This window comes from Cheilinus undulatus, linkage group 3 (assembly GCF_018320785.1).
Source record: "Cheilinus undulatus linkage group 3, ASM1832078v1, whole genome shotgun sequence".
Classification (NCBI taxonomy): domain Eukaryota; kingdom Metazoa; phylum Chordata; class Actinopteri; order Labriformes; family Labridae; genus Cheilinus; species Cheilinus undulatus.
In genome coordinates, this window is record NC_054867.1 from 5,256,347 (window position 1) to 5,272,537 (window position 16,191).

The window sequence follows — 16,191 nt, forward strand, 5'->3', positions numbered from 1 at the left end:
ACTGTATGGTCTGCACACATCAAACTTGATGTCATATGAGATCCATGTCGCACAGAGCAGCATGCCAAAAACATATAGGATTGCTATAAATGCACGTCTGTTGGAGACATTAGACAGACAATTAAAAAAGCATCAAAAACTCTTGCATAGTTGGGTAGGGGACAAGATGTTTATTAGTAAACAAAAATAATTTCCTCTTTGGATTAATATCTGCAGCTAAGACATTATCAATGGATAAAAACTGAAGAAGCCCAATTACCTAAAAAAAATATTCACTTAAGAATGAAAGCACAAGAATCTCAAATTGATAACTGGACTGGAAACTACAGCTGATGAGGAGATTTAGATATGCAAAGTAATGTACTGGGTCTTAAACTTGCAGCTTCTTGTTTCCAGATTGGATAAAGCATGTTCATTTAAATCATCTCTGAGATAATAAGTTTTGCTGTGATCTTCCTCACAGTTACCGGGCAGAGTTAGCAGGTTTTATCTCAGTAATCATTACTAACTGGCAGACTGCTCTGAACTTTAATCAAAGGTTTAATTTAATTTGACTTTCTTGCTCAGTCCAACATTCCATCACTGATACAACCCACATGTATAATAGTCCTTAGAATAAGTCATATTGGTTAAATTAGTATTTTTGTTCAGGCTCCTGAGGCCTGTACAGGGAAGTCAGTTTAACATATCCAGGCTGTTTTTTGGAATCCGGCTTCATGAAAAGTAATAATGTGATGACAACAACAAAACGTGATGACAGTGTTTATCAGCCCTGAAAGTAATCCCAGTGTTACTGATCCAAACGTAGCAAACAGGTGTTTCAATTATTCAGTGGTACACATGTCAAGAGAAGTCGACCACGGCAGCAGTGTCAGATTTTGCCCCTTCCTGATTTCTTTTTTCATATTTGTCAAACCTAAATGTTTCATATAATCTAACAAATTTCAATACCAGAAACACACAACCTCAGTAAATACAGTATAAAGTTATTTCATGATGATTCCATTAAAAAAAGAATAAAAAGCCATCTAAACACTCCTGGCTCTTTGTTAAAAAACAAAAATAACTGGTGGTGCCACCCTTTACGGCAACAACTACAAGCAAGCATCTTTGACGTCACTGTGGAAGAATTTTGTCCCACTTTTAAGCATGAACCACCTGTTGAAAGTCATGTCACAGCATCTCAATTGGACGCAAGTTTGGAGTTGGAACAGGCAACTCCAAAAACTTTATTTATTTATTTGTTTTTTTTAAGCCATGTAGCCATCAAACTGATGGCTGGAAATTCTCCTTCAGCATTTTCTGGTAGAGAGCAGAATTCATGTTTCCATCAGTTTTGGCGAGTGGTCCAGGTCTTGAAGCTGCAAAGCAGCCCCAGACTATCAAACCACCATGTTTGACTGTTGGCATGATGTTCTTCTGATAAACTGCAGTTAGTTTTATGCCAGATGCAACAGAACAAACACCTTCTATCCTGTCAGTCCACAGAATATTTTCTGAAAAGTCTTGGGGATCATCAGGATGTGTTTGTAAAATATGAAATGAGCCTTTGTGCTTTGTGTCTTTTTGGTCAGCAGTGGTTTTGGCCTTGGAACTCTCACATGGAGGGCATTTTGGCCCAGTCTCTTTCTTATTGTTGAACCATAAACACTGACTTAAACTGAGTTAAGTCATGCTTGCAGGTCTTTAGATGTCATTCTGGGTTCTTCTGCGACCTCCTAGATAAGTCACCGAATTTTCTCCATTTGTGTATAATGACTCTCACCTTGGTTTAGTGGAGTTCAGGGCCTAAGAAATGGCTTTGTAACCCTTTCCAGAGAGATAGATGTCAGTGGCAATGTTACTAATCTGTTCTTGAATTTATTCATGATGTGTTGCTTTTGGAGATCTTTTAGTCAAAGGAGATCTTTTTTGCCAAACAGGTCCTGTTTAAGAAATTTCTGTTTTCATCAGGTCTGGCAGTGGGAAAGGCAAACTGAACATGTTGTATTCTCAGTTAATTCATGATTTAACGCGGGGCCAGGTACAGTAGGTTTGGATGACTTTTTCCCTCAAAATACACAATCAGCTTTTTAAAACTGCACTTTGTATCTGCTAAGGTTACCTTTCTCTAATAATTTAAATATATATGAAAAAAGAAATCAGAAAGTGGGCAAATACTTTTTTCACAGCACTGTGAACAAATGCTACACAACTACAGCTGCCAGAAGCAGGAAAGTCCTGTCATTCTTTCACCTGTAACCCCAGCAACTGGAGCAAATATTAGAAAAAAAAAGTATAATTTTGATTCAGAGCAGCAAGGACTGTTTGAATCCAACATTACGTAGCATCTCCTTCTGCAGATCAACAATGCAATGGTTCAAAGTTAGCCTTGTTTGAACTTAAGGTCTTGCAGCAGAATTCACACTTTATTAACACTGAAGGTGTTGCATGCATGAAATATGGCTGGCTTGGTGATAGTTTTAAAGGTGGGACAATAAGAAAATAATGGGGAGATAAAGATTTTACCATCTGTTTGTGTCAGCGGTGTGTTCTCTGTGATCAATTACACTAACAGGAGAAATTCTTCACTGTCCAACAATAAAGTACAGTTAAATTATCTCACAGTATAGACAATTTCACCACTCAGTCTTACTCTTATTTTATACTGGCTGAAGATTTAGGGTGTAGGATTTAGTTAACCCCTGATCAAAAGGCATTGTCATATTTTGCACATATACTTTCCTCACAGGTTTTGGATTACCAGCAGTTAGCATTAGCTATTTTCAGCTTTTAAAATGCTCTTGTCCAAAGCAACATACAGCTAAGAAGTAGACAGTTGTTTATTGCAATAAGGACCAAAGGGAGAACTTACCAGGTCTAGACTGGGGTTTGAACCATCAGTCTCTTGTTCTAAAGACAGCAGTGTAACCCACTGAGTTATTAACCTAGCATGCTAGATGGATTTGTTTCACACATCCATATAGAAAACCACTCACAGAAAAAAACTCAGAGGGTGATTGGATGAACATTCTGTCCGTCACATCTTTACAGGCCAATCAGAGCAACAAAACACATGAGCCGCTAACGAGCAGCGCCTGCGCCCCTAACCAAGGAGTAACCTCCATAAAGAACTGCATAACGCATGTCTGGCGACTGCAGACATGTCAGTACATGACTTTGGTCTTTTTTGAAAAGAAAAACAACTCACTGCTGTTCTTTGTTCTTCTTTTAACGAAAAAAACGTCGTCAAGTTCTGATAAAACTGGCGCTATAGCAGAACCCACGCTAATGTCTTCCGCCATAGCTGCACCGGCCTCTTGTTGCTGCTTGCTTACGTCACGACTCTGCCGTGCCCGAAAGTACTGCCCCTCGACGCTGATTGGGCCTGTCACTTTTTAACTGGGCCCAAACGGTTCAAACGGGAGCTTTGCAAGGTTACTGAGTTATCTAACCACTTAGAAACAACCAGATATGAGCAGCAGCAACATGACAAACACCAGTGTTAAAAATGATTTTCACTGACTGGTCAAATGAAGTTAAAATGTGACACATGCGACACTTTGATGAAAAGTTTAGATGCTCCACTAGATAAACTCTACACCGCTTTCCACATTATTAAGCAAATGACATTTTTCTCTCATTTTCCTAAATATTAATGCAAATGACAGTCAGAGTATTTTTCAAGTCATCAGCTGTTAGAGCATAATTCAAATGTTTTTGAACAAACTTCATAATGATAACCGTTTTTTTTTTTTTTAATAAAAACCTCAAAATGCACTGTTCCACATTATTAAGCCCGACAGAGTTTTAAAATATTTTGTTGGTTGTAAAGAACTGAAAATGGTCATTTTTTTAATTGACAGCATTAGGAGGTCATATTTACTGAAATCAAAGCTATTTCAATCAAAAACATCTTAACAGGCCAAGTTCCATGTTAACTAAGGAGCCCTTCTATGATATCACCTTCACAATTCTTGCATCCATTGAACTTGTGAGTTTTTGGACAGTTTCAGTTTCAGTTTCTGAATTTTTTTGCAGGATGTCAGAATATCCTCCCAGAGCTGCTGTTTTGATGTGAACTGCCTCCCACCCTCATAGATCTTTAGCTTGAGGATGCTCCAAAGGTTCTCAGTAGGGTTGAGGTCAGGGGAGGATGGGGGCCACACCATGAGTTTCTCTCCTTTATACCCATAGCAGCCAATGACACAGAGGGATTCTATGCAGCATGAGATGGAGCATTGTCATGGATGAAGATAATTTGCTACAGAAGGAACTGCTCTTCTTCTTTTTGTACCATGGAAGAAAGTGGTCAGTCAGAAACTCTATATTCTTTGCCGAGGTCATTTTCACACCTTCAGGGACCCAAAGGGGCCTACCAGCTCTCTCCTCATGAATCTGGCCCAAAACATGACTCCGCCCCCTCCTTGCTGATGTCACAGCCTTATTGGGACACGGTGGCCATCCACCAACCATCCACTACTCCTCCATCTGAACCATCCAGGGTTGCACAGCACTTATCAGTCAACAAGACTGAAAATGAGTCTTCATGTATTTCTGGGCCCACTGCAACCATTTCTGCTTGTGAGCATTGGATCGGGCAGCTGAATAGTAGGTTTATGCATGACTGCAAGCCTCTGGAGGATCCTACACCTTGAGTTTGGTGGGAATCCAGAGGCACCAGCAGCTTCAAATACCTGTTTGCTGCTTTGTAATGGCGTTTTAGCATCTGCTCATTTAATCTGATGAATTTGTCTGTCAGAAACCTTTCTCATTATGCCTTTATCTGCACGAACCCATCTGTGCTCTGAATCAGCCACAAATTCCTTCACAGTAAGATGATCACAATTAATTTTTCATGAAATATCTAATGTTTTAATTCCTTGTCCAAGGCATTACACTATTTGACATTTTTCGGCAGCAGAGAACTTTTTTCTTCCCTATATTGCTTGAAACCTGTGGCCTGCTTAATAATGTGGAACAGTGCATTTTGAGGTTTTTATTTTTAAAAAATAATGGTTGTCATTATGAAGTTTGTTCAAAAACATTTGAATTATGGTCTAACGGCTGATGACTTGAAAAATACTCTGTCATTTGCATTAATATTCTGGAAAATTAGAGAAAAATATCATTTGCTTAATAATGTGGAATGCGGTATAATTCACTTTATCTTGAGACGTTACCCATGCATAGCTGATGCCACAGGCTGCTGCTGTTGTGATGACTGGCAGATTATTTTCCCATTTCTTTTCTTTCACCTTTCTTTGGCTTCACATGTGTTAGAGTTATTTTCTGTATCTACTGTTAATGTGTCCTTATTGGTGTTTTAACTGCCTTGTTTGTTTGTGCATTAGTTTCAGACTTCAAAATTTTAAACTCATTTTTTAAGACAAAAATTGTTGGGCTGCTGTTGTGTATTTGGATTTGCTGCTGGTCCCTGTAGATACTCATACGTACATTAACTGCAAGCCTTCAGAGCTTCAGTTTAGTGTCTGTAGACAGACTAAAGGAAAATCAGTAACTGCCATGGAAAGCCAGGATCTTACCAGACCATGAACACTTTTCCCCAGGTCAGCTAGGTTCAAACCAGCAACACTTAAATTAAAAGGTGATCCAAAACCCTCACCACCCATATCCAGTTATACAGTACTGTACAAGGAGTCTTTGTAGCCAGCATGCAGTTTTACCGTTTGGTATAGAAAAGTAATTACCTGGGGCCTTGTGCTCCCAGGGGCCCAAAAATAAATCCAAAATATAGGTGTGCATCAAACATGAAGCATATATCAGAACTACTGTTAATGATTAAGATGTGCATTTAGAATGTAAATTACACTTTAGAAAATCCAGCTTGATTAACAGTGAGTGAACAAACTTTGAAGTATTTGTGCACTTCAATAACTAGTTGAAACAACACATTATACTGAGTTTCTTAAATTATGTGGACATACAGATTTAAGTTGAGCATTTTCTGGGGGTTAAACTTTAAAAGTTACTTAAGTTTAGCCCTCATATTTGTTTTAATGGTGTAGAGACCAAGAGTGAATGCAATAGCATTAAAATAGATTTTGATTATCCATAAAATATCCCTGTAGAGGGCTGCTGCCCCAGAAAAACATAGTGTAAGTCCCTCATGAAGTCCCAAAATGTCTTCATGAAATGTCGTACGAGAAAATAAAGATAGATGATTTTCAGCAAGAGAACAGACATTTCACAAATAGTGAGCATATTTTCTATTTCTCTGTGTTACACCCGGTGAAGAGACGCGTTAAAACATTTAGATGTGGTAACTGAGTTCTCGAAAACCTCTAGGAGTCGATGAATGGGAATTGTTGGGCATTTGGGTTATTCAGAATTTAGATTGGGGTATATCCTGTAATTCTTCCGCTTTGTTAACAACGAGGAGAAGCTTTGAATAGAGAGGCACAATGTTATCAGCATCATATCAGTGGATATTGACCTAAAAAGTGAAATCATTTCTGCAGATATTAACAGACGATTTTTGGCTATATAACAGTCTTCCTTTATCGGCTGATAAACATATCCACCATATGCACAAATAAGTCAGAGGAGTTTCTGGGCCAGTCCCATTTCTACCTAATCTTGCAAAGCAGATGGATACGCCCATTTCCTTGTTTTTCACTGGTGAATCCATCTTGTTAAGCTCCCATCTGAACCGTTTGGGCCTGGTTAGAAAGTGACAGGGCCAATTAGCGTCGAGGGGCAGTACTTTCAGACGCAGCAGAGTCGTGAAGTAAGCAAGCAGCAGCAAGAGGCCGGTGCAGTTATGGCAGAAGAGCTCAGCGTGGATGCTGCTAAAGCGTAAGTTTTATCAGAACTTGACAACAATTCCTCGTTAAAAGAACAAAGAACAGCAGTGAGTTGTTTTCTTTTCAAAAATGACAAAAAATCAATCAAACTTTATTTATATAGCACTTTCACACAAGAAAATGTAGCACAAAGTGCTCTACACACAGACAGATAAATTAAAAGAAGATAAAAGAGGGTTTGACCCAAATCCACAATGTCTGACCTGAACGCATCATATTTTCCATCTTCAGCTCATCTAGTTCGCTGATTAACTTAAATTTTGCAGATTTCCACCAAGGATTTCTACACTGGATTAATATTGTTAACAAACAGGACTGTCTCAAAGTTTTGGAGCACTTTTCAGCATTTATCTGAGCAGCTGAAGAAGAAAACTGCCCTGAAGCAGCTGAACAGTGGTATGACCATGAGTTGATCCCGTGTTGTTGTTAGCATCTTTGCTAACATTAGCAAAGATGTGCTTTGCCTGAAGGTGGAACTTAAGACTCGTTTTGCTTCGGTGTAAAGACAGTTCATCACTGCAGCATGTACCCACAGCTTTGGTTTTATCTTAACTAACATGTAAACATCTGTGCTGAAGGACTGTGGAAGCAAGTTGTGGTCAAACTTAGACACATGATTAAATTGTATTATTTTTAACGTGTTAAGATTTCAAGATTAATCAAAAGTATTTATATATTAATATTTACAGCCCTAGTAATAATATATGCTATACTTGACAAAGTATTAGTCTTTAAATTGTGAACATCTCCCTTCTTACAGTGCCTGTTTTCTTTACCTCAGACTTTTTTCTCCCCTTAGTTTTGCTGCCTGCTCTTCGTGTTTTGTCTATGCTGTACCAGATGTTGTATTGTCTAACATACATGTGGGTAAGGTTTTTCCCGACCACTTCAAGTGTCGTCATCTAATTGTAGGAAAACTACCTTTATCAGCCAACCCACTACCTTAATGGTAGATCAAGCATCTGTGATCCAGGTGACCCAGGTTCATTTCCTGGTGAGATCACTTCTTTTTTTGTCTTTAGTTTCATTGTTTGTTAGTTTCAGAAATTATGCATAACTGCTGAATTATGAACAATTTAGTCCACAGTTACTCATTATTCCTGAACATAACAAACAGTGAAAAAAATATTCAAGAAATTAAATAAAAGTGAACTCACAGAGAAAGTGCCATAAGCTGGTCTACCAGCATTTAAAGGTTTCAAGTGAACATCTCCTGCTCTGACTGCAGCTGAGAGGGACTGGCCTGCCTGTGAGTGCTTTGGGATGGGGAGGGGCCCACATCAGTACCCTCTGCTCATTGAGAGGAGCAAGAATGATGCGTGCTTTCAACGTCAGCCTCCAATATCACCAGAAAAAGTCGCTTTTTTTAAAAAGAGTCGCTAGAGGGTCTGAAAACTCGTTAAATATAAAGACAAAGTCGCAAAGTTGGCAACACACCGTGTGATGACATACAGCAATCAAGTGAGGGAATGTTTTCAGTACGTCTTACCACTCTGTTTAAGGGGCGAGGGGAAGGGGTAGAGGAAGGGGAGGGGTTAAGGGGTTGAAATGGGACTTAGCCATTTGACCTTGTCAACATAGTGGTGAAAACAATCTATTTGTGTTTCGTTTTGAAAAAGTTTTCTTCGTTGTTTTCTCTGTGTGTTGCCACCATGTTAACAGAGGCAAGTCAGCCAGGTAAGGGAATACAAGCAGACGAACAAATTGCCAGTTTTCAGGTTAACAAGCAAAGTGATAACATTACATTTATTTTAATGAATCGATGTACGATCCAAATTCATGTTTCACTGAGCACAGACACGATATGCGACAGGAGACTGGCTGGCCGGACATTGGCGCCATGTTGCCAGAGGCAGGTCCGCTCTGTCATTCAATACAGTAGACAAGGATTGTGCAAGTTTACTGAATAAAAAGCTCAAACAACATGATTGCATGGATTTTAATGAATCATTTATAACAAATGAACCGTGTTAAAAAAATAACCGACAGTGAAACATAAAAGCAGAATCCGCTTTCTTGTATTTTTTCAGTTAAATGAAAATATGTACTCCGTCATGTAAAATAAAATAATTTTATATATAATACAGTTTCATATATGTCTGGATGTTTTTTTATTTTGAATCTCTCTCTCTCTCTCTCTCTCTCTCTCTCTCTATATATATATATATTTATATATATTATATATTTATCTGGTCGTTTGACCTTTTTATTCCTTGCTTCCTTTTTATTACTTGCAACAAGGCCTTTATATATATATATATATATATATATATGAAGTACTTTCGGTTCAGCGTTTATTGTACCAGACCACTTCTGCCAAAAACGATTTACTTCTTCTTTATATATACTTCTATTTCACTATCAGTTATTATTTTTATATGGATCATTTATTAAATGATTTATTAAAATCCATGTGATCTTGTCATTTGAGCTTTTTATTCCGAAAACACGCACAATCCTTATCTACTGTATTGAATGACATAGCGGACCTGCCTCTGGCAACATGGCGGCGACGTCAGCGTCCTGCAAGTTAAACTCCCGTCAAATATTATATCTGTGCAAAGTGATACTTGAATTTAGATCATAAAGCGATTTAGTAAAATTAATGTTATGCAATCGCTGTGCTTGTTAGTCTGAAAAGTCACATAGTTTTGTCTTTTAATTTTGTATTTCCTTATGTGACGAACTTGCCCATATTAACATGGCGGCAATGCACGAAGAAAACAAAGAAGAAGACGTTCAGTTTAAGTGACTTCCGGTATTAGAAGACAAGATATGGTGGTGCTCATTCGACTTCCGGTGTGAAGTGGAGGTTCTCCGAGAAGGGTCTAGCTGCAGCCGCAGCCGTTACAGACCACGCTCCATACAAAACACGCCCCTACAAAACACGCCCCATCGATCCATACAGTAAATTAGTTCTAACCCTAACCAGTGGAATCTAAATGCTAAAGCTAACCTCAGGAAGCTAATTATAGTCATGGACGAAAGTATTGGCACCCCTGGAATTTTTCCAGAAAATACACCAATTTCTCCCAGAAAATGTTGCAATTACAAATGTTTTTGGTTTACACATGTTAATTTCCTATATGTGCATTGGAACAACACAAAAAGAAGGCAAGAAGGAACCCTTCAAATCTGAGAGACCTGAAGCAGTTTGCAAAAGAAGAGTGGACCAAAATTCCAGTTGAGAGGTGTAAGAAGCTTGTTGATGGTTATAGGAAGTGATTGGGTTGTGCAACCAAATATTAGGTTGAGGGTGCCAACAATTTTGTCTGGCCCATTTTTTTGAGTTTTGTGTAAAATTATGTCAATTTTGTCTTTTTTTCTTCAGATTTTTTGTGTTGCTCCAATGCACATAAAGAAAAATAAACATATGTATACCAAAAACATTCGGAACTGCAACAATTCCTGGGAGAAATTGTGTTTTTTTTTTCTGGAAAAATTCCAGGGATGCCAATACTTCCATCTATGAATGTAATCAAAATATACACCTACCCCAGTGAGCTACCCCTAAATCTAACCAGTGGAAATTAAAATGCTAAACCTAGCCTAAAGCTAATTAAGGCCTATTACACTAATCTAAGTTAACCTTAAACTAAGCAAATGGCACAAGTGGGCGTTTTGTAGGGGGTGTGGTTTGTGGTCCCTCTCACTTTATTTGATGATCTTAATGAAAAAACTTCCTGGAAAAAAATTAAAGCCACAGTAGAAAAAAGGTGGGAATTAAATAAAACTATATGCAATATGACAAGGGAAAATTATTTTCGTATTGAACGTAGCGAGTTGTTCTAAACTTGAGTAAAATAACAGTCAAATTCCTGATTAGTGTGGCGAAAAAGGAGAAAAACACTCCATTTATCATTCAATAGTCATCGATACTGTGATCGATGTGTGTTAATGAGACAAGCAGCCAGTGACAGATAGTCGTTTTGTTGTTTTGGCTCTCGTTCTCTCCCCAGCACCTGAAATCGGTCCTCTCCCTTTAAGTGGGAGGTGAGCGGCAGGGCGCAGCGCAGCACACGGTGACTGTTTGGAAGCAGAGCGGCAGACACACAGAAAGTCACCGGGAGTCAAAGAGGGAGCACGGCTGCGCTCTTTGACTCCAAAACACTCACGCACGGCGCTAGCATTCCACCTTCCCGTCATCTTTACCAACATCCAACCGTAGCAGCACCTCCACCAGCCGTGCTGCTCCACTCTGAGGGGAAGAGGAGAAGTCGTATCGGGGCAGCCACGGTTCCAAACCAGAGCGCTCTGAATGCGGAGAGGAATTACAGCGGGAGAGAAAGACGAGGAGGACGGAAGTTTTTTACCCTCGTGGGGAGCTCAGGACGCACCGGGACTGGTGAGTGACGGATTAATCGTCGCCAAATGCACCTTACTTTTCACTCTAAATGCTCACTTAAAATCTTGTAGTAACGCTGTTTCCTTATTTTTTAAACTTCCAACATCTCGGATACTTCAGGTGTGAATACGTGACGTTGCTCAAAGTGTTGAACTATCATCTTTAGAGGGATGCTCTTTTTAGGTATAACTTCATCTCTAAACTTCCTGAAACTTGGTGTTTGGCTCTCTTCAGTCTGAATACAAACCAATCAACCCCTTTTTCCCTCTCCCAACAACTTCATCAACTCTTCCTCTCCTGTGACATCTTCATTTTCTCCTCTGAATGTGCCAAAATGAGAGCCTGACAAGGCTGCTCTGCACTGGCAGCTAACTCATTATCTAGTGATGTTGGATGATGATGAAGAGGATGGTGCTGATGATGATGTCACTTCTGTTGGCAGATGCAAATAAGTGGATATCAGCAGGTTCACCAAGAATAGGTACAGGCGTCAACATCTTCCCAAAGACTTCAACACCTTTTTTTTCCTCCCCTTTCACTTCAGCTGAAAGTTTAGGAGTGCTGCAGAATAATTTACACTGAAATGGTGCTCTCTCTGAAGGTTCAGGAGAAGGAGAAGAGGCAGAGGTCAGGGAGGCTCTTGAGTCCTCCCTGTGTAGATTCTGGAAAGATTGAGAAAGAAAAAGACTGTAGATGTACAGAAAACCTGTCCCTACTTTAAGTGGAGAACAGGACCAATGTAGGTCAGTAGCCTGAGGTCCAGACTGAACAAAATAAAAGTCTGTGGTTGTTTTTTCACAGTATCAGAATTTTAAACGTCATTAAAGTTCTACAACAGGGGTGTCAAACTCAATCACAGAAGGGGCCAGAGTCTGAATTTAAGGTCTAACCTGAGGGCCTAACAGGGTCCACATTTAACCAAACTGTTAACCTCATTTTCGCCAGTAATAAATTGTGGGAAAAAAACAACTAGCACTGATAATAAAGGATTTTGAGATTTAAAAAGTCAAAATAATAAGTTAAAAGGCTCATAATCTGAGATAAAAAGTCAAATTTCTTAATTCAAAAGGTCAAAACAAAAAATTAGATGTTAAAATAATGCTTTTAAAAGGCAAATATATAAAAATGAAAGTCCCAATTATGTTTTAAAGGCAAAAATATGACTTAAAATTTAAATAGTGCACCTAAAAGGTCAAAATATGAGGTTAAGGTCTAAATAATACATTGAAAAGATCAAACAATTAGGTTAAAAGTCAAAATTATAAATTGAAAAGGTCAAAATATGAGATATAAAGTGAACATAATAAGTTGACAAAGTCAAAATATGATTTATAAAGTCAAAATTTTAAATTGAAAAAGTTGAAATTATTAGATAGATGAAAATTATAAATTGAAAAGCTCAAAATATGAGATAAAAAGTGAAAATAATAAATTGAAAATGGTCAAAATAGGAGATAAAAGTCAAAATAATAAATTTAAAAGGTTGAAATATGAAATAAAAGTCCAAATAATAGATTGAAGTCATAATTGTTCAGTGCAAAATTGAAAATATTAAATGAAAACACAGATGAATTTCTTTTCCCACATTTCTTTTTTTCTAATTATTTTTTTCTTTATTTTTTCCACATTTTTATGTCTTCAGGATATTTGATATCGTCAAGGTTCGGTTTACATTTTTATACTGGAGGAAATCTGCAGACCTCATATTTTAGGGCTGTTTATAATAAGAACAGATTATGATCTTGTGGGCCGGGTGTGACTGTACCACGGGCCGGATTTGGTCCCCGGGCCTTGAGTTTGACACCTGTGTTCTAGAGGGAATAAAGGGTTTTGAAATCTCTTTTAAGACCTTGGCAACAGAAACGGGTTCTCGGGCACGCAATCGTGGCTTGATTGGAGGATTTGGTTGTCTGCAGACTGACGGGTTGGTGGTTTGATCCCCAGCTTCTGCAGACACATGCTGATGTGTCCTTGGGCAAGACACTTGACCCCAAATTGCTCCCAATGCTGCGTCAGCGGTGTGAATGTGTCCGGATGCATATGGGATTAGTTCATACCAGTGGCCACTTTACATAGCAGCCTTTGCCATCAGTGTGTGAATGTGGAGTGGAAAGCACTTTGAGTAGTCAGACAACTAGAAAAGCTCCACAAGCCTTAGACCTTTTACCATATTTAGTGTTTTTTTTTTTTTAATTTAAATATAGCAAAATATATTATACTTATAGCAAAAGATGGATGTAGTCTTCTCCACACACCTGTCTTATGAAATAAATGTACACTTTTTTAAGTGTCAATACTACTTGTCTTATATAGAATTAGAATAACACAAATTGTACTGGGTTTTCCTTGGGCTTTCAGCTTTTATGTGTTCATGCAAGTAAGGTCAAAATCTGATGGATAAAGTTTAGTCCCTCACCATTTTGTCCTTGTAGGTGCACCGTATATACGCTCCAGTAGCGGGGAGCAGAATGATTCTCCTGTGTGGCATCTTGCTGCTCTCATAGTGAATATCTCTTTGAATATCCCATTTCACTCAAAAAACTTGCGGATAGCTCAATAGATAAAGCAAAAGTAGTTTGCCCTGTGTGACACCAACATTTAACTTTTTTTTTTTGAACCATTCTTTTTAGCTGATTTTATTTATTTATTTTTTAAAATTCCTTTGCTCAAGAAAGTAAAATGACAAAATGAAAGCATTCTAAACAATTTCTAAGGAAATAAAAGTAGTTTAATTGTTTCTTAGAACTGAGCTGCTTACGCAGAGAAAGCAACTAAACTAGAACTCCTGTAAATGCAATTGTAAAACTAAAGATCATTGGGCTTCATTGGGTCATTTTGTACATGCACTCCTGCTTATATTTTCATTTTAAAGCTAACATGAGATGCTGAAATAAAATCAGTGTGTCAAAGGAGGCATGCAGCAGCAGACTTTTCATTTATCTGTAGAGCCTGTATCAGACAACACTCACGCTACTTCAGCCATAATGAGAGAGGGGAGTAGTTTTTATGAACGATCTCATACGTCGGTTGTATCAGGATGAAAATGTAGACGTGGTCTGCAGCATAAAGCGAGAGGCCTGCCCTGGTTTATATCTGTCTGAAATCTGTCCACACAGCTGAGAGAGGAGACGATATCCTCTTTCCTTCAGCTGCAAACTTTAAGTAACTGCTGCTAACGCTAGCTTGTTTAGGATCCTGCTGGGGCGGAAATTGTCTGCAGATGGGAGGAATTTCAAAATAAAACACTGTGCTTGAAACTTCGATGTAGGTCAGTGTTTTGACTTTCTATTGTTACGATTGGATTATTAATCAATAGGGCTGACAGCTTCCATTCGATTGGTCGATTGGTCGAAAGGCTTTTGTTCGATTAAGATCACCCTGGTCGACGAGTGGTCAGCAAGCAGAAGCGGTTGTGCGCAGCTGACTGATACAGAGAGACGTGCTGGTGGGGACAGAGGAGCAATGCAGCTCTGGGAATTATAGGTAGAGAAGCACACAAAGCATTGAAGAGTGGGATATTTTCTGATATTTTACAGCACTAACGCTCTGCCATCCCTCGCTGCATCAACTCCCTCAGTCAGTTTAAGTCACCTGTCGGCAAATAGGCTGCGTAGTATCATCTCCTTCTATAATCTCCTTAAAGTGTTCACGTTAGCGTTAGCTTCTCTTACAGACAGAAAGCAGAGGAGATAAAAGACAATGTCTGCTGGTCATTAAGTCCTGACGAACGAACTTTCTCCTTCTCACCTCTGTAAATAAACGCTGCATTCTGCCTGCTGCCTGCTTTATGCACGTCAGTGACACAGCGTGGGCTGGATCAAGTTATCTTGTTATTAGTACCATTATGATTGAATAAAAAACAATGATCTGAGGTCATTTTGTAGGCTTATGAGTTTAAAGAGTTACCGCACTGGGATCACAGGGATCAAAGGAAGGTGCACGCTTATCGTCTCTCAATTATTCTTTTAGTACGACATGATAAGCCTAAAAAATGTATTTATGCTTCCAAAGGCTTATTATGTTAGAGCAGTGGTTCTTAACTGGTCCAGCCTCTGGATCCACCAGTCCATCTTACAACAGATTGCAGCCCAATTTTCCAAACAGTTTTCAACAACGTATATTTAGTTAATTGATTATGTTGCAGTTGAGCATGATTGGACCAAAACACCTGATATAAAAAAGAAATGGGACAAAACTGACCATTTTTCTATCCTCTTTCCCTATCATTATGTGTCAATTGTTGCCAATTGTCCAGTGAACTTGTGAAATGTCTTCATCATCATGGGAAAAGTAGCCATTTAGTGCAAGAGAAGGAGATTAATTAGTTGAAATATTAATCAAACATTTAAATTTACCTAATTTCACAGTAAAACAGGGTAAAATAAAAGGTATCTATGCATGTCCAATAAGCACTTCAGGACTTCTGCAGCCGTTTTTTTTCCCCCGACACTTAGTCGTGACCCACTGAAAACTACTCTGTGACCCACTTTTGGGTCCTGACCCACCACTTGAGAACCACTGATTTAGAGTACCAAGCAGGAGTAGTAAGGAACCTGTATGGATTAAACTGGTCCCCAACTAGGTGATTTTTAAAATTTATTTTATTAATCTTTTTTTTTATTTTTTATTTTTTTTATTTTACCTGAACAACCAATCGATTGGTTGGTACCTGGGTGCGATTTTGGTTGACCAAGTCTTTCTTTGGTTGAATACAGCCCTATTAATCAACCAGTTGATCTGTAGATATACATCCATGAATCGTTACACCTCAAGACATTAGTAGCCAATGATTGGTTGCATTTTATTCTGGTAACACTTTGTTGTATGCATCACTAAATGCATTTGAAAATAAAAAAGGGGGAAGTAATTTTTGGAAATAATCAGTAACTTTAATATTCACTGCATAGAAAAAATGCTTGAAATTGATGTGATTCTGTGTTTAGCTCATTTAAATAACACTTTCTGTTTGTTCTCAGTTTAAAAAAACATAAATGTTGGTTTAATTAATCATAATGAAGGCAACATATTCTTTTTGTCATT

The 16,191-nt window shown here is 38.4% G+C and overlaps 1 protein-coding gene across 2 annotated transcripts in view; it reads left to right on the forward strand.

The window, feature by feature from the left end:
- The first annotated feature begins 10,871 nt into the window (after positions 1–10,871).
- The window catches only part of LOC121507400 (transcription factor SOX-13-like), a 109,178-nt gene continuing 103,858 nt past the window's right edge, over positions 10,872–16,191 (forward strand). For both annotated transcript variants that reach the window (XM_041783702.1, XM_041783706.1), the window contains exon 1: positions 10,872–11,151. The gene's annotated coding sequence lies outside the window, so the exon portion shown is untranslated. The remainder of the gene's footprint in view (positions 11,152–16,191) is intronic.